Source organism: Lytechinus pictus, chromosome 5, assembly GCF_037042905.1.
Source record: "Lytechinus pictus isolate F3 Inbred chromosome 5, Lp3.0, whole genome shotgun sequence".
Lineage (NCBI taxonomy): Eukaryota > Metazoa > Echinodermata > Echinoidea > Temnopleuroida > Toxopneustidae > Lytechinus > Lytechinus pictus.
In genome coordinates, this window is record NC_087249.1 from 56,079,568 (window position 1) to 56,099,188 (window position 19,621).

Consider the following 19,621-nt stretch of genomic DNA (forward strand, 5'->3'; position numbering starts at 1 on the left):
TCAGTAAATTTATCATCAACCTGATTTTTCTGTAAATTCTACAAAGTTTCCGTAGTAATTGCACATACGAATTAATCCGTAAACTTACAGCTACTTTATAGTAAATTTACAAAGATTTGTACCGTAAACCACTCAACGTCTCCTTTTAAGAATGATCTTTACTACAATTACGGACAACGTCAGAAATTTTATCACTTACTTGATTTTTCTGTCAATTTTACAAATTTTTCCGTAGAAATTGCACTTTACAAATTACGAATTAATCTGTTAAATCTTGTCTGTAAACTTACATCTGCTTTACAGTTAATTTACAAAGATGTATCGTAAACGTCACCTTACGTCAATAAATTTACCATAAACCTGATTTTTCTGTAAAATTTACAAATTTTTCAAAGAAATTGCACTTTACACATAATACAAATTTAATCTGTTAAATCTTGTCCGTAAACTTACATCTACTTTACAGTAAATTTACAAGATTTATCGTAAACATCTCCTTTCAATAAATGATCTTCACTACAATTACGGACAACGTCAGTAAATTAATCATCAACCTGATTTTTCTGTAAATTCTACAAAGTTTCCGTAGAAATTGCACTTTATGTGTTAAATCTTGTCCGTAAATTTACAGCTACACATACTTTGTGGTAAATTTACAAAGTACCGTAAACGTCTCCTTTCAATAATGATCTTCACTACAATAACGGTCAACGTCAGTAAATTTATCATTAACCTGATTTTTCTGTGAATTCTACAAAAGTTTCCGTAGTAATTCCACATACGAATTAATCCGTAAACTTACAGCTACTTTCTAGTAAATTTACAAAGATTTGTACCGTAAACCACTCAACGTCTCCTTTTAAGAATGATCTTTACTACAATTACGGACAACGTCAGAAATTTTATCACTTACTTGATTTTTCTGTAAAATTTACAAATTTTCCGAAAAAATTGCACTTTACACATAATACAAATTAATCTGTTAAATCTTTTCCGTAAACTTACATCTACTTTACAGTAAATTTACAAGATGTATCGTAAACGTCTTCTTTCAATAAATGATCTTCACTACAATTACGGACAACGTCAGTAAATTTATCATCAACCTGATTTTTCTCTAAATTCTACAAAGTTTTCGTAGAAATTGCACTTTATGTGTTAAATCTTGTCCATAAATTTACAGCTACACATACTTTGTGGTAAATTTACAAAGTACCGTAAACGTCTCCTTTCAATAATGATCTTCATTATAATTACGGACAACGTCAGTAAATTGATCATCAACCTGATTTTTCTGTAAATTCTACAAAGTTTCCGTAGAAATTGCACTTTATGTGTTAAATCTTGTCCGTAAATTTACAACTACACATACTTTGTGGTAAATTTACAAAGTACCGTAAACGTCTCCTTTCAATAATGATCTTCACCACAATAACGGACAACGTCAGTAAATTTATCATTAACCTGATTTCTCTGTGAATTCTACAAAAGTTTCCGTAGTAATTGCACTTTACAAATTACGAATTAATCTGTTAAATCTTGTCCGTAAACTTACATCTGCTTTACAGTAAATTTACAAAGATGTATCGTAAACGTCTCCTTACGTCAATAAATTTACCATAAACCTGATTTTTCTGTAAAATTTACAAATTTTCCGAAGAAATTGCACTTGACACATAATACAAATTAATCTGTTAAATCTTTTCCGTAAACTTACATCTACTTTACAGTAAATATACAAGATGTATCGTAAACGTCTCCTTTCAATAATGATCTTCACTACAATAACGGTCAACGTCAGTAAATTTATCATTAACCTGATTTTTCTGTGAATTCTACAAAAGTTTCCGTAGTAATTCCACATACGAATTAATCCGTAAACTTACAGCTACTTTCTAGTAAATTTACAAAGATTTGTACCGTAAACCACTCAACGTCTCCTTTTAAGAATGATCTTTACTACAATTACGGACAACGTCAGAAATTTTATCACTTACTTGATTTTTCTGTAAAATTTACAAATTTTCCGAAAAAATTGCACTTTACACATAATACAAATTAATCTGTTAAATCTTTTCCGTAAACTTACATCTACTTTACAGTAAATTTACAAGATGTATCGTAAACGTCTTCTTTCAATAAATGATCTTCACTACAATTACGGACAACGTCAGTAAATTTATCATCAACCTGATTTTTCTCTAAATTCTACAAAGTTTTCGTAGAAATTGCACTTTATGTGTTAAATCTTGTCCATAAATTTACAGCTACACATACTTTGTGGTAAATTTACAAAGTACCGTAAACGTCTCCTTTCAATAATGATCTTCATTATAATTACGGACAACGTCAGTAAATTGATCATCAACCTGATTTTTCTGTAAATTCTACAAAGTTTCCGTAGAAATTGCACTTTACAAATTACGAATTAATCTGTTAAATCTTGTCCGTAAACTTACATCTGCTTTACAGTAAATTTACAAAGATGTATCGTAAACGTCTCCTTACGTCAATAAATTTACCATAAACCTGATTTTTCTGTAAAATTTACAAATTTTCCGAAGAAATTGCACTTGACACATAATACAAATTAATCTGTTAAATCTTTTCCGTAAACTTACATCTACTTTACAGTAAATATACAAGATGTATCGTAAACGTCTCCTTTCAATAAATGATCTCCACTACAATTACGGACAACGTCAGTAAATTTATCATCAACCTGATTTTTCTCTAAATTCTACAAAGTCTCCGTAGAAATTGCACTTTATGTGTTAAATCTTGTCCATAAATTTACAGATACACATACTTTGTGGTAAATTTACAAAGTACCGTAAACGTCTCCTTTCAATAATGATCTTCATTATAATTACGGACAACGTCAGTAAATTTATCATTAACCTGATTTTTCTGTGAATTCTAAGAAAGTTTCCGTAGTAATTGCACTTTACAAATTACGAATTAATCTGTTAAATCTTGTCCGTAAACTTACATCTGCTTTACAGTAAATTTACAAAGATGTATCGTAAACGTCTTCTTACAGCAATAAATTTACCATAAACCTGATTTTTCTGTAAAATTTACAAATTTTCCGAAGAAATTGCACTTGACACATAATACAAATTAATCTGTTAAATCTTTTCCGTAAACTTACATCTACTTTACAGTAAATATACAAGATGTATCGTAAACGTCTCCTTTCAATAAATGATCTCCACTACAATTACGGACAACGTCAGTAAATTTATCATCAACCTGATTTTTCTCTAAATTCTACAAAGTCTCCGTAGAAATTGCACTTTATGTGTTAAATCTTGTCCATAAATTTACAGCTACACATACTTTGTGGTAAATTTACAAAGTACCGTAAACGTCTCCTTTCAATAATGATCTTCATTATAATTACGGACAACGTCAGTAAATTGATCATCAACCTGATTTTTCTGTAAATTCTACAAAGTTTCCGTAGAAATTGCACTTTATGTGTTGAATCTTGTCCATAAATTTACAGCTACACATACTTTGTGGTAAATTTACAAAGTACCGTAAACGTCTCCTTTCAATAATGATCTTCATTATAATTATGGACAACGTCAGTAAATTTATCATCAACCTGATTTTTCTGTAAATTCTAAAAAGTTTCCGTAGTAATTGCACATACGAATTAATCCGTAAACTTACAGCTACTTTATAGTAAATTTACAAAGATTTGTACCGTAAACCACTCAACGTCTCCTTTTAAGAATGATCTTTACTACAATTACGGACAACGTCAGAAATTTTATCACTTACTTGATTTTTCTGTCAATTTTACAAATTTTTCCGTAGAAATTGCACTTTACAAATTACGAATTAATCTGTTAAATCTTGTCTGTAAACTTACATCTGCTTTACAGTTAATTTACAAAGATGTATCGTAAACGTCACCTTACGTCAATAAATTTACCATAAACCTGATTTTTCTGTAAAATTTACAAATTTTTCAAAGAAATTGCACTTTACACATAATACAAATTTAATCTGTTAAATCTTGTCCGTAAACTTACATCTACTTTACAGTAAATTTACAAGATTTATCGTAAACATCTCCTTTCAATAAATGATCTTCACTACAATTACGGACAACGTCAGTAAATTAATCATCAACCTGATTTTTCTGTAAATTCTACAAAGTTTCCGTAGAAATTGCACTTTATGTGTTAAATCTTGTCCGTAAATTTACAGCTACACATACTTTGTGGTAAATTTACAAAGTACCGTAAACGTCTCCTTTCAATAATGATCTTCACTACAATAACGGTCAACGTCAGTAAATTTATCATTAACCTGATTTTTCTGTGAATTCTACAAAAGTTTCCGTAGTAATTCCACATACGAATTAATCCGTAAACTTACAGCTACTTTCTAGTAAATTTACAAAGATTTGTACCGTAAACCACTCAACGTCTCCTTTTAAGAATGATCTTTACTACAATTACGGACAACGTCAGAAATTTTATCACTTACTTGATTTTTCTGTAAAATTTACAAATTTTCCGAAAAAATTGCACTTTACACATAATACAAATTAATCTGTTAAATCTTTTCCGTAAACTTACATCTACTTTACAGTAAATTTACAAGATGTATCGTAAACGTCTTCTTTCAATAAATGATCTTCACTACAATTACGGACAACGTCAGTAAATTTATCATCAACCTGATTTTTCTGTAAATTCTACAAAGTTTCCGTAGAAATTGCACTTTATGTGTTAAATCTTGTCCGTAAATTTACAACTACACATACTTTGTGGTAAATTTACAAAGTACCGTAAACGTCTCCTTTCAATAATGATCTTCACCACAATAACGGACAACGTCAGTAAATTTATCATTAACCTGATTTCTCTGTGAATTCTACAAAAGTTTCCGTAGTAATTGCACTTTACAAATTACGAATTAATCTGTTAAATCTTGTCCGTAAACTTACATCTGCTTTACAGTAAATTTACAAAGATGTATCGTAAACGTCTCCTTACGTCAATAAATTTACCATAAACCTGATTTTTCTGTAAAATTTACAAATTTTCCGAAGAAATTGCACTTGACACATAATACAAATTAATCTGTTAAATCTTTTCCGTAAACTTACATCTACTTTACAGTAAATATACAAGATGTATCGTAAACGTCTCCTTTCAATAAATGATCTCCACTACAATTACGGACAACGTCAGTAAATTTATCATCAACCTGATTTTTCTCTAAATTCTACAAAGTCTCCGTAGAAATTGCACTTTATGTGTTAAATCTTGTCCATAAATTTACAGCTACACATACTTTGTGGTAAATTTACAAAGTACCGTAAACGTCTCCTTTCAATAATGATCTTCATTATAATTACGGACAACGTCAGTAAATTTATCATTAACCTGATTTTTCTGTGAATTCTAAGAAAGTTTCCGTAGTAATTGCACTTTACAAATTACGAATTAATCTGTTAAATCTTGTCCGTAAACTTACATCTGCTTTACAGTAAATTTACAAAGATGTATCGTAAACGTCTTCTTACAGCAATAAATTTACCATAAACCTGATTTTTCTGTAAAATTTACAAATTTTCCGAAGAAATTGCCCTTGACACATAATACAAATTAATCTGTTAAATCTTTTCCGTAAACTTACATCTACTTTACAGTAAATATACAAGATGTATCGTAAACGTCTCCTTTCAATAAATGATCTCCACTACAATTACGGACAACGTCAGTAAATTTATCATCAACCTGATTTTTCTGTAAATTCTACAAAGTTTCCGTAGAAATTGCACTTTATGTGTTAAATCTTGTCCATAAATTTACAGCTACACATACTTTGTGGTAAATTTACAAAGTACCGTAAACGTCTCCTTTCAATAATGATCTTCACTACAATAACGGACAACGTCAGTAAATTTATCATTAACCTGATTTTTCTGTGAATTCTACAAAAGTTTCCGTAGTAATTGCACATACGAATTAATCCGTAAACTTACAGCTACTTTCTAGTAAATTTACAAAGATTTGTACCGTAAACCACTCAATGTCTCCTTTTAAGAATGATCTTTACTACATTTACGGACAACGTCAGAAATTTTATCACTTACTTGATTTTTCTGTCAATTTTACAAATTTTTCCGTAGAAATTGCACTTTACAAATTACGAATTAATCTGTTAAATCTTGTCCGTAAACTTACATCTGCTTTACAGTAAATTTACAAGGATGTATCGTAAACGTCTCCTTACGTCAATAAATTTACCATAAACCTGGTTTTTCTGTAAAATTTACAAATTTTCCGAAGAAATTGCACTTTACACATAATACAAATTAATCTGTTAAATCTTGTCCTTAAACTTACATCTACTTTACAGTAAATTTACAAGATGTATCGTAAACGTCTCCTTTCAATAAATGATCTTCACTACAATAACGGACAACGTCAGTAAATTTATCATTAACCTGATTTTTCTGTGAATTCTACAAAAGTTTCCGTAGTAATTGCTCATACGAATTAATCCGTAAACTTACAGCTACTTTTTAGTAAATTTACAAAGATTTGTACCGTAAACCACTCAACGTCTTCTTTTAAGAATGATCTTTACTACAATTACGGACAACGTCAGAAATTTTATCACTTAATTGATTTTTCTGTGAATTTTACAAATTTTTCCGTAGAAATTGCACTTTAAAAATTACGAATTAATCTTTTTAAATCTTGTCCGTAAACTTACATCTGCTTTACAGTAAATTTACAAAGATGTATCGTAAACGTCTCCTTACGTCAATAAATTTACCATGAACCTGATTTTTTTGTAAAATTTACAAATTTTCCAAAGAAATTGCACTTTACACATAATACAAATTAATCTGTTAAATCTTGTCCGTAAACTTACATCTACTTTACAGTAAATTTACAAGATGTATCGTAAACGTCTCCTTTCAATAAATGATCTTCATTACAATTACGGACAATGTAAGTAAATTAATCATCAACCTGATTTTTCTGTAAATTCTACAAAGTTTCCGTAGAAATTGCACTTTATGTGTTAAATCTTGTCCGTAAATTTACAGCTACACATACTTTGTGGTAAATTTACAAAGTACCATAAACGTCGCCTTTCAATAATGATCTTCACTACAATAACGGTCAACGTCAGTAAATTTATCATTAACCTGATTTTTCTGTGAATTCTACAAAAGTTTCCGTAGTAATTCCACATACGAATTAATCCGTAAACTTACAGCTACTTTCTAGTAAATTTACAAAGATTTGTACCGTAAACCACTCAACGTCTCCTTTTAAGAATGATCTTTACTACAATTACGGACAACGTCAGAAATTTTATCACTTACTTGATTTTTCTGTAAAATTTACAAATTTTCCGAAAAAATTGCACTTTACACATAATACAAATTAATCTGTTAAATCTTTTCCGTAAACTTACATCTACTTTACAGTAAATTTACAAGATGTATCGTAAACGTCTTCTTTCAATAAATGATCTTCACTACAATTACGGACAACGTCAGTAAATTTATCATCAACCTGATTTTTCTCTAAATTCTAAAAAGTTTTCGTAGAAATTGCACTTTATGTGTTAAATCTTGTCCATAAATTTACAGCTACACATACTTTGTGGTAAATTTACAAAGTACCGTAAACGTCTCCTTTCAATAATGATCTTCATTATAATAAATAAGGACAACGTCAGTAAATTGATCATCAACCTGATTTTTCTGTAAATTCTACAAAGTTTCCGTAGAAATTGCACTTTATGTGTTAAATCTTGTCCGTAAATTTACAACTACACATACTTTGTGGTAAATTTACAAAGTACCGTAAACATCTCCTTTCAATAATGATCTTCACCACAATAACGGACAACGCCAGTAAATTTATCATTAACCTGATTTCTCTGTGAATTCTACAAAAGTTTCCGTAGTAATTGCACTTTACAAATTACGAATTAATCTGTTAAATCTTGTCCGTAAACTTACATCTGCTTTACAGTAAATTTACAAAGATGTATCGTAAACGTCTCCTTACGTCAATAAATTTACCATAAACCTGATTTTTCTGTAAAATTTACAAATTTTCCGAAGAAATTGCACTTGACACATAATACAAATTAATCTGTTAAATCTTTTCCGTAAACTTACATCTACTTTACAGTAAATATACAAGATGTATCGTAAACGTCTCCTTTCAATAAATGATCTTCACTACAATTACGGACAATGTAAGTAAATTAATCATCAACCTGATTTTTCTGTAAATTCTACAAAGTTTCCGTAGAAATTGCACTTTATGTGTTAAATCTTGTCCGTAAATTTACAGCTACACATACTTTGTGGTAAATTTACAAAGTACCGTAAACGTCGCCTTTCAATAATGATCTTCACTACAATAACGGTCAACGTCAGTAAATTTATCATTAACCTGATTTTTCTGTGAATTCTACAAAAGTTTCCGTAGTAATTCCACATACGAATTAATCCGTAAACTTACAGCTACTTTCTAGTAAATTTACAAAGATTTGTACCGTAAACCACTCAACGTCTCCTTTTAAGAATGATCTTTACTACAATTACGGACAACGTCAGAAATTTTATCACTTACTTGATTTTTCTGTAAAATTTACAAATTTTCCGAAAAAATTGCACTTTACAAATAATACAAATTAATCTGTTAAATCTTTTCCGTAAACTTACATCTACTTTACAGTAAATTTACAAGATGTATCGTAAACGTCTTCTTTCAATAAATGATCTTCACTACAATTACGGACAACGTCAGTAAATTTATCATCAACCTGATTTTTCTCTAAATTCTACAAAGTTTTCGTAGAAATTGCACTTTATGTGTTAAATCTTGTCCGTAAATTTACAACTACACATACTTTGTGGTAAATTTACAAAGTACCGTAAACGTCTCCTTTCAATAATGATCTTCACCACAATAACGGACAACGTCAGTAAATTTATCATTAACCTGATTTCTCTGTGAATTCTACAAAAGTTTCCGTAGTAATTGCACTTTACAAATTACGAATTAATCTGTTAAATCTTGTCCGTAAACTTACATCTGCTTTACAGTAAATTTACAAAGATGTATCGTAAACGTCTCCTTACGTCAATAAATTTACCATAAACCTGATTTTTCTGTAAAATTTACAAATTTTCCGAAGAAATTGCACTTGACACATAATACAAATTAATCTGTTAAATCTTTTCCGTAAACTTACATCTACTTTACAGTAAATATACAAGATGTATCGTAAACGTCTCCTTTCAATAAATGATCTCCACTACAATTACGGACAACGTCAGTAAATTAATCATCAACCTGATTTTTCTCTAAATTCTACAAAGTCTCCGTAGAAATTGCACTTTATGTGTTAAATCTTGTCCATAAATTTACAGCTACACATACTTTGTGGTAAATTTACAAAGTACCGTAAACGTCTCCTTTCAATAATGATCTTCATTATAATTACGGACAACGTCAGTAAATTTATCATTAACCTGATTTTTCTGTGAATTCTAAGAAAGTTTTTGTAGTAATTGCACTTTACAAATTACGAATTAATCTGTTAAATCTTGTCCGTAAACTTACATCTGCTTTACAGTAAATTTACAAAGATGTATCGTAAACGTCTTCTTACAGCAATAAATTTACCATAAACCTGATTTTTCTGTAAAATTTACAAATTTTCCGAAGAAATTGCACTTTACACATAATACAAATTAATCTGTTAAATCTTGTCCGTAAACTTACATCTACTTTACAGTAAATTTACAAGATGTATCGTAAACGTCTCCTTTCAATAAATGATCTTCACTACAATTACGGACAATGTCAGTAAATTAATCATCAACCTGATTTTTCTGTAAATTCTACAAAGTTTCCGTAGAAATTGCACTTTATGTGTTAAATCTTGTCCGTAAATTTACAGCTACACATACTTTGTGGTAAATTTACAAAGTACCGTAAACGTCTCCTTTCAATAATGATCTTCACTACAATAACGGACAACGTCAGTAAATTTATCATTAACCTGATTTTTCTGTGAATTCTACAAAAGTTTCCGTAGTAATTGCACATACGAATTAATCCGTAAACTTACCCTTACAAAAAATTCCTGTAGTACTCTGTGATATGTACTGCAGGAAGTATCGCAGGAAAGTACTGCAGGAATTACGTGCACGTAATTTGGGACGGTACTACAGAAATGTACAACAGGAGTACAACAGGTCCGTGTCCTGTGATACTTCCTGTGGTAATAACCGCATAAGTATGGCAGGAAGTATGACAGGACACGATCACCACAACCGCTACAACCGCTACAACCACTACCACACTACTATTAGTACTACAGGACAGTATCACAGGATAGTATCACAGGATAGTATCACATGATAGTATGACAGGACAGTATGACAGGATAGTATGACAGGACAGTATGACAGGACAGTACTACAGGAATACCGCAGACCAGTATCACAGGGAAGTACTACAGAACAGTATCGCAGGACAATACTACAGGAGTACCGCAGGCTTCTGGTACTGTGTCCTGTAGTACTGTCCTGTGATACTGGTCTGGTATTCCTGTAGTACTGTCCTGTGATACTGGTCTGGTATTCCTGTAGTACTGTCCTGTGATACTGGTCTGGTATTCCTGTAGTACTGTCCTGTGATACTGGTCTGGTATTCCTGTAGTACTGTCCTGTGATACTGGTCTGGTATTCCTGTAGTACTGTCCTGTGATACTATCCTGTGGTGATAAATAGTATCACAGGACAGTATGACAGGACAGTACTTTAGGAATTCCGCAGACCAGTATCACAGGAAAGTACTACAGAACAGTACTACAGGACAGTACTGCAGGAATACCAAGAGACCTTACCGCAGGACAATTCCTGCAGTACTGTCCTGTGGTATTCCTGTGATACTGATCTTTGATATCTTCTGTGGCATTATTGGTCTCATCCTGCAGCCTTCTTGTGATACTTTACTGTGGTAATCCTGCAGGGGTATTCTTGTTGATTTCCTGTGACAATCCTATGGTATTGTCCTGTAGTAGTCTGTGCGATTTTCTCACGACACCGTCCTGCACTGGTTTGTTAGGCGTAGTAGTTTGTAAGAATTTCCTGTGATCCAGCACAACAACTTTGACATCTTGACTAATGAAAAGAGGCGTGAAAAAACCCACAAATTTGCAAAGACGTTAAAAGCATATTCACATACCTTTATTATGTATGAGCTGTACTATGCACAGTATAGAACATCTTTGATATCATAAATGACTGCTAGAATAATGCAGTAACATTTCATCTTTAGGATAAGACATGTACAAAGATTTATATCCATGAACATTGAGATGCCACATGAACTACTTTCACTATTCATACATTGCTGCCATTTTGAGATCACATAAAGAAAGCTAGATTCGACCCAGAATCCTTCCCTCTAACACAACAATAAGCGATTATTATTAATACCTTGGTCACATTCCTTGACCGGTTGCCTTACGGCGAGACAAAATCAGCAGTTTTAGGTATTCCTGTACAAACCACCCACGTGTAGCTGGTAGTAGCTGGTACAAGGATGATTAAGACTGTTAATTTTGACTCGACGTAAGGCCACGAGCCGGCGAATGTAACCAAGGCTTAACCAGTATTATGGTTGCAAAAAAAACTGTAATAGCTGAGCAATTGCATTTTCCCCTTCTTGTCAACACCCGATTGGCTTAATACTAAAAGCAGAACATCCTTTACTCAACCATGTTATGAAACAATGGATAACCACTTCTGCATGTACAGATAATGCATGGTGCACATACAGTAAGGGATGAAATTATGATGTGTTGATCACCAGTATAAACTTAAAGTACATGAACGTAATCATAATCACTTCATTTTGCTCAGAATTCCATAAATACTGAAAGATATTTTTGAATGAATTTCACATGATTTAGAACGTTCACCATAGGTTAGAAAAAATATGAACATAAGATTACTTTGCCAAAACGTAGATCAAATCTATTGAGACATTAACCTTTTTGACATTGAATAGGCATATCATTTTACACAGTCTTCTTGTCTAAGAATTGCTCCAACTACGTATTGAAGGGTTATATATGAATGTAAGCATGAGCCCATCATAAACACGAAATTGCGGCATGTAATTTGATTTGCTACATGTCATAATTGATAACTCAATGACGTTCAATACTTGATGTTGCTACATAAAATAATTAAGGTCATGTGGCAATGTGAATTCATACCTACTCGAGTCATTTAGTAATTTCAATTAGTATATGACCTAATTAATTATGACATATAGCTCAAAATTGACTTGAATAATTATGACCAATTTGATTGACCTCAATTATTTGAAGTAGCAACATCAATTATTTAACATAAGCACTCTCAATCGAGGTGGAGTAACTCTTCTTTAGGTCATGTTACTATTCGAATTGGAACATGTCATTGTTTAGGTCATGCAGCAATTCAAATTACTTGCTCAAGTAAACAATTACAATTGTAATATCACGCAAAATGAATTAGCTGTACATGACATAATTCTGTTCTTTGATGGGCTTATGCTTCCATATATTAAGTAAATGGCTTTAATTCTTAATGATTATCCAAAAATTCATATACATAAAATAAACCAATATGAAGAGCATCATATCCAAAGTGATCACCAGTTCACCCAATGTTACAGTACAAAAATAAAAAGCTGATTTTCTTATGTACTTTCACACATGTTATACATGTGCACTGTATGTCACTTGACCCTGGCAGACAATAGAATTGACAAGCAGTGAGTCCTACATGTACATGTAGCTGCCTGGTTTGCATACTTTAATGTTATATGAATTTCAATCATGGCCATGTGCTGTTTATACACTAAATGGAGGGATCTTGTCATAATGTTATGTCAATTAAAAACTGAATAAAATCCCAATTATCCTGAATAGCTAGACTAGCCCCCTTGCAATGGACATTGTAATCTTGTTTTCTTTTACCTTTCATTATTTTTGAAAATTTTCATACAACTAGGGCTGGGACTAAAACCCGGGTACCCGAGTAGAAAAATCAATACCCGATACCCGAAAATTGCTCACCAGTATAATGTACATGTATTTGATTTGTATTGCGTAGTGTAAGACATGATTGTAACTCATTACAAAAGTACACAAGCCTCATTTTGAATTTCACCAATTACCCTCTAAATATCCATAAATATACAAGTTTTCAAGTGATGATGATGTGACCGAGATCGTTCAATCATCGCCATGTTTCTTTTGCAGCGCAGTGACGTCATCCAGCCACTGCGACGCAAACCAATTTATGAATGAAAATATAGTAAGCATGCGCATTGCAAGCCTCAGCCCCACGCAGTATTACGTCAAAACAAGTCTGCAATACTCTGTCACCTCATACCAAAATCGACCTACGAAGCACCAGCCAATCACGTTCTTGTTACCATTTTTAGTTCATCATAAACCGAAAATGGGAACACGATCGTGATTGGCTGGCGCATTTGACGCTCCGAAACCCGGAAATCAATTGACTTTGTTCACGTAGCGATACAAACTCACGAACACGATGTAATATCGATGCTACTTCGTAAGATTTTGACGGAAAAGCAAGAATAAAAATTTGCTTACCTGTGCAGTATCGGTGAGAAAACCTTTTATAATTCATATGATATATAGGAAAGTGGAATTCTAGGTCGATTTTGGTACGAGGTGACAGAGTATTGAAACTTGTTTCGATGGAATACTGCGTGGGGCACGGGAGGCTTGCAATGCGCATGCTTACTATATTTTCATTCATAAATTGGCTTGCATCGCATTGGCTTGATGACGTCACCTATGGGGTTTTTCCACCAGTCATATTTCAAGTGACATGATTTTCAGGTACCCACCCGAAAATTACCACGGGTACCCGAAGAGAAAAAACCCGAAAGTCCCAGGCCTACATACAACTCTTTGTTTTTTTTTATACTTTATCAAAGCTTTTATGATTATAAATGTAATTAAATAATTTGACTTGATAAATGTATATTACTGGTATACTAATTGTGAATTTTTAGCAAGAAACAGTATTTGTGTTGGATTAATACATAAAAATGTTGCGAAATTTCGGAACAGCGTACCCAGGCATCACAAATTTGGTCTCAAAAGATGTGCAAGACTTGAAAGTAAAAAGGCAGCTAACAGCCTCCCAGTTATTAACCCTTAGTTAAATTGGACCAATTTGACCCCCCCCCTTCCAAAAATTTTGCGACCATGCTGTCGCACAATTTTTTTAAAACATGCCTCTTTCTAGTCTTGTGCATCTTTTGAGACCAATCTTGTGTCACCCGGTACGTGGTTCTGTAATAACGTGATTTTATGTAAGTACATGTCATACCAAAAATTGCTCAAAAACGTGATTTTGTGTACAAAGTCAATGCAATAGAGGAAAAAGTATGATTTTGTATTCTAATTACGCATAAATTAGTATTATCACTTACTAACAATTTGCGTGAAATAATTTACAATTTAATTTTGTAAATTATGCCCTAGACAACCCATGTGCCAATGTTAGACGCGATTGTGCGGTCAAGATCTCAAGGAAGGGGGGGCCCTGGAAACCCCCCCTCCCCCCTTCCCCGGCCATATCAACTCCCAAAATACCCTGGCTTTAGTTGACTTTCTGGCTCCTCTTGAGTAGTCACCATTCATTGGACAGCTTGTTTTTATCCAAGTCTGTATAGCACGAGGCAGCTTAATCTGTAGAAAAAAAAAACACATACCATTACGATAACATGAACAACATAAAAATACAAGAAATAAGGTGTTTTGCCCCCATCTAGATCTCTTTTCACAAGTACATATCTATCGGATAATGAGGTCCTTGCGGCTATCTCTCTTAGCATATTCTTGCTTATAAAAGCAAACTAAGCCGAAGAGTGACAAACAATTTATAATGCAAACAAATTGTCATAAGCACATATTGAAACTCTTTAATAAAACAATGAAGAATAAATCTACATCTTCTAACAAGGATTACACTGTATGCCACTGCATGAATACAATCTGCTTAATTTTGTAATTATAATATCTACTGAAGTGAATGCCTATATAATCACCTTTTATGAACTCCAACCGTGTCTTGTACAAGAACATGGCCTTTTCTGTGTACACCTGTAGTATCTTTCCCACATAATGCTGGACTTGCTGCTCGATCATCCAGAGATCCCTCTTTGAATCTTTAATGAAATGAAATGAATTTGAGTGACATAGTAAAATTTTATTTGCAGGTTAATACAAATACATGATGTAATAAAAATACATGATAAAACTTCTTCATTTCCATATTTCAGTGTTACAATTCAGGTGCAAAGAGTCATATTCTTTAATAATATTCAACATAAAATCAATGAAAACTAGTGCTGTTGTCGATAGGCCTCATATCGACATTGATGTCGACATACGAAGGATTTTCAAAATTCCGACATGTCGACATGCACGCACCCACATCGACATGTAAACATAAAATAAAAAGGGGTCTAGCCTACAATCACGAGCGTAAAGATTAGCTGAAAAGTTAGAAGCATTTATCCACAGTAATTGGCGCGATTAAAAGGTTTATTCAGCTTAGCAGCGCATTAAATGAAAAAAGAATATCTGCGAGCTGTGCGGCAGTAGAAATACGTCAGTGCAGGGCCGGCCTGCCCGATCGAGCCGCCCTCGATATCCCGTTATAGCGAGAGTAGCATTCACCGTACCCATCCACGGAAATATGTACCCATCGCGCGCTATTCACCGTGCTTGATAATACGTTGCTCCTCAATGCATTACTTTTCACATAAACGTGAGCAGCAGCGAACACGTGTTTTTGTCAAAGTTGTGACTGCCGCAATTGAGCGCTTACTTCATATCACGAAGTCACAGAAAACTTCCCTTCATTCGTTTGGAGATCGTTGCACGGATCGCCGCGGAAGTGATACTGAAATTATCGGTCGATTTTCATTACTTTTCATTGTCAAATTGAGGAGCTTGCGTTTGCAGCAATGATCACTGTTGTAATTGGTGATTCTCAAATTGGCTACGAGTGTTATTGAGCAATGCTTTCGAAACCGGATCCTGGTACAAAAACTTGATTCTCCAGAAAAAAAATGTGGATTAAATCGGTGATTTTGGAAGCTCAATTCCCGAACTGAGCCTGTATTATATAGATCTAGTGTGGGGATATCACTCGTGTCAAGGTGAATATATTTGATTGAGAGTGTTGTTCCACGATCGAATGCTTTTTTTTTATGTTAGGGAGCCCAGGCTAAATTACGGTCCCTTTTTCATGTCGACATTGTCGATGTCGGGATTAATTTTTAAGCGACATGTCGACATGGATTTTTGTTCCCGACAACAGCACTAATGAAAACATTAAAAGTAGAGGAGCATTTTAACCTTACTCAAAGTCTGTTATTGTCGCTAAAGTCTTTACAATAAGAAGATTGGGCACTTTGCCGACATCGCGTAATGCTTTGCATCGATTTACATGTATAATAGTCTTTGTGCCTAGTCTTTTCTATGTAGTGTCTTTAATATGTAGATAAAACATGCGTCCTTTAGCTAGTTAGACGAACAATTTTGGAAATTAAAGACGGATCCATATTTTATCAACCGGAAGAGAAATTAGTGCTTAAATGAAGCTATTTGAGGGATATTGATGATATTTAGGGTGAATTGACTTCACATCTTTTCGTAAGTTTGTCATGTTCATAGAAGGCCGGACTTGATTTTATAGAAACCTCTTTTAAATTTGTGGGATTGCCTACCTCGAGTGAAGTTTGTGCAGGCTCCACTCCACTTCACTATTGCTACACTACGCTCCACCTACCCAAACTTTGAGACCGTGAACTGGTTTCTAGTTCAACCTGGCTCTGCCAAACGGCCACAGCCAGCGCCAGAAACCTCTCCAAATCGAGATACTGTTGAGAAGGATAAGCCAAAAAAGAAACAGTACTGTACAGACTACAGAGACAATCAACAATAAAGTCTTGGGGCTTCGATTGGCTCGAATCTGAAGTGTGTGAAGCTGAAGCTCTGTTGCACTAGCGTACCTACGCCTACGGGGGGGGGGGGGGCAGTCTGCCCCCCTGACGAGTCACAACCCATGCACTTTTTTTTTTTTTGCTTGTCACATTTTTGGGCGAACGAATTTGCCCCCCCCCCTGTGAAAAATCCTAGGTACGCCACTGCTCTGGTGGGATCACTGTTGTTTATTGTAAGGCCTGTAGCCTACAGTAATTACAGTTAAAATTGTTCTGAGCTTTTAGGCATCACATTGCGTCAGCCTGCATTGCGTCTCGGAATGTCAAAAGGTAATTGCTGATATGCGATTAAAAAAAAGTAGCCCCATGAATTAGAAAATAGCCCCAAGATATTTAGTGGTAGCCCCAATGTAAAAAAAAAGTAGCCCCTAAAAAAAAAAAATTAATTCCTACCCTGGGATCTGATATTCCGAGTGACAAAAAGTGGGATCTTATGGGGGGGGGATATCAAATTCATGCAACATCACGCTCTTTAAAAAAATTAAAACTAATATTCTTCCTGCACACAAAGTTTCAGTTCTTCTCCATGCCTCTATCCGTCTCAAAATTGATGATTTAGAGCCAACATGAAGTTTCTCACACGTATCAATATTCAATACATCGCATGCGTGTGAGGTCGGTCGGGTCAGACCAGGCCCGGTATCTCGCGAATATTGCATCCGCATGCAATGTTTTGAAATCGGCAGCGAATTATAAATATGTGTGAGGAACTTCATGTTGGCTCTAAATCACCAATTTTGAGACTGATAAAAGCATGGAACTAAATGAAACTTTGTGTAAAGTAAGAATATTAGTTTTAATTCTTTTTAAATATCAAGATGTTGCATGAATTTTATATTCCCCACCCCCATAAAATCCCACCTCTGTCACTCAGAATATCAGATCGAGTTCATGGTCTCGAAGTTCGCGTCTGTAACGTTGGCGAAGAACAATAGAAAACAAGATGGCGGCGTAAACATCGGATAAGTCTCTTCCGTCTAATCATGATATTTTTCGCATTTTTTGGAATGAATTTCTTCTTCAAAAATAACGACGAGAGCGTAGAAATGTTGGAAATTAAGTTTTATCCCATGTACATGATTTAGGTCTAACGTTAGGCTAACCCAGAGAGCTCCCGCCCGCGCAGCGGGCGGGAGCCCAGAAGCTTACCGTGTATTTTACCATTGTCACCGGACTAGGGTGATTTATGGTCTAAATATTTCTCCAAATGAATTGTGAAAACAGAAAGTATACAATTACCACGATTATATGGATGAAGGTCTAACGAGTGGCAGATTCCTGACATCTGGGCACAGTCTGGAACCTCAAAAAAACGAAAAGTTCTCTCCTTCTACCCCGTCTCGATCGGCCATTTTTGTTAAAAATCGTAACAAAATGGCCGATCGAGACTGGGAATCGAAACCCAGAGAGCTCCCGCCCGCGCAGCGGGCGGGAGCTCTCTGGGTTAACGTTAGGCTAGATCTTTTAGAAGGAAAGTAGAAATCTCGGGGCCGGGGGTGAAAGTTTCAAGTTTTGGCTTCCTCTGTGTGGGTATATGAGAAAGGATCCCTGGATTCATATGAGAGTGACCTTACGAAGTTACGTTAGTAAATGATTTTCACTCTCTAGAAGCCGCCTGGCTAGGCCTACAGCCATTCCTGATCACGATATTTTGAAAAGTGGTGGATATATTGACTTCAAATGTGACTGAGAGACTTGTCATGACATTTGGGAACAAATATTGGTGATGAGGTATGCTGGTATTAATCGGCCGGTGCGAAACTGCATTAGCGCCCACCCCTGACCTGGCTACAATCATGACAATACAAACATCCTCACCGCCGCCATCAATATACTACTAACTTAGCCAGCCGTTGGCCGTCCCCGGCCGCGCACACCGCAGATCAGCCCCCACCCGATAAGCGATCGGGAACAACGGCAGTGCAGTGGCCGTACGGTAATGATTAAAAAGTCGAAGAAATTTAAGTGCATGCCGCGCCAAACTACGAAAAATTGATCTAACTTACTGTTTAGCCTGTTGTGTGAATGTCTTAAGAAGTCGTTGTCCGAATCTGATCCATATTCTGTTAGTTTTTGTTGAAATATTGACGGCCTTCTTCATCAAGCTTCGGGTTCAGCTGAGCAGTTACGAACGTTTTTTTTCAAATGGCGGAACCGGAAACACGTATACGGTACAGTCTAGTCTGCTATGCAGACTCTGAATGGCTCGTGAAGTGGGATCTGCAGCTGGTTTGCGAAGCAAACCAGCCTGAAAGGGCGAGCGAAGCGAGGCTATAGTAGACCTAGTCTGCTATGCAGACTCCTTGAATCAGCTGTGATACACACACTGCAGATGTGGGTCTACAGTTGTAGACTAGTACAGTCCGTGCGTTTGTACGGGGAGCTCGGAGGGGGGGGGGGTCTTACTTTTTACTTGGCAACCAGACAATTTGACTATTTTCGCCATCATTTATATATCATATTATTAACGTAAAGGAATTGAATAAAGT

The 19,621-nt window shown here is 34.5% G+C and overlaps 1 long non-coding RNA gene across 1 annotated transcript; it reads right to left on the reverse strand.

Moving 5' to 3' along the window:
• Positions 1–11,247: 11,247 nt before the first annotated feature.
• LOC135154080 (uncharacterized) lies at positions 11,248–19,285 on the reverse strand. The gene is made up of 3 exons (XR_010293524.1): positions 19,139–19,285; positions 15,168–15,287; positions 11,248–14,808 (listed from the first exon to the last, which is right to left on the reverse strand). It is a non-coding gene; the product is annotated as an uncharacterized LOC135154080 (long non-coding RNA).
• Positions 19,286–19,621: the final 336 nt, after the last annotated feature.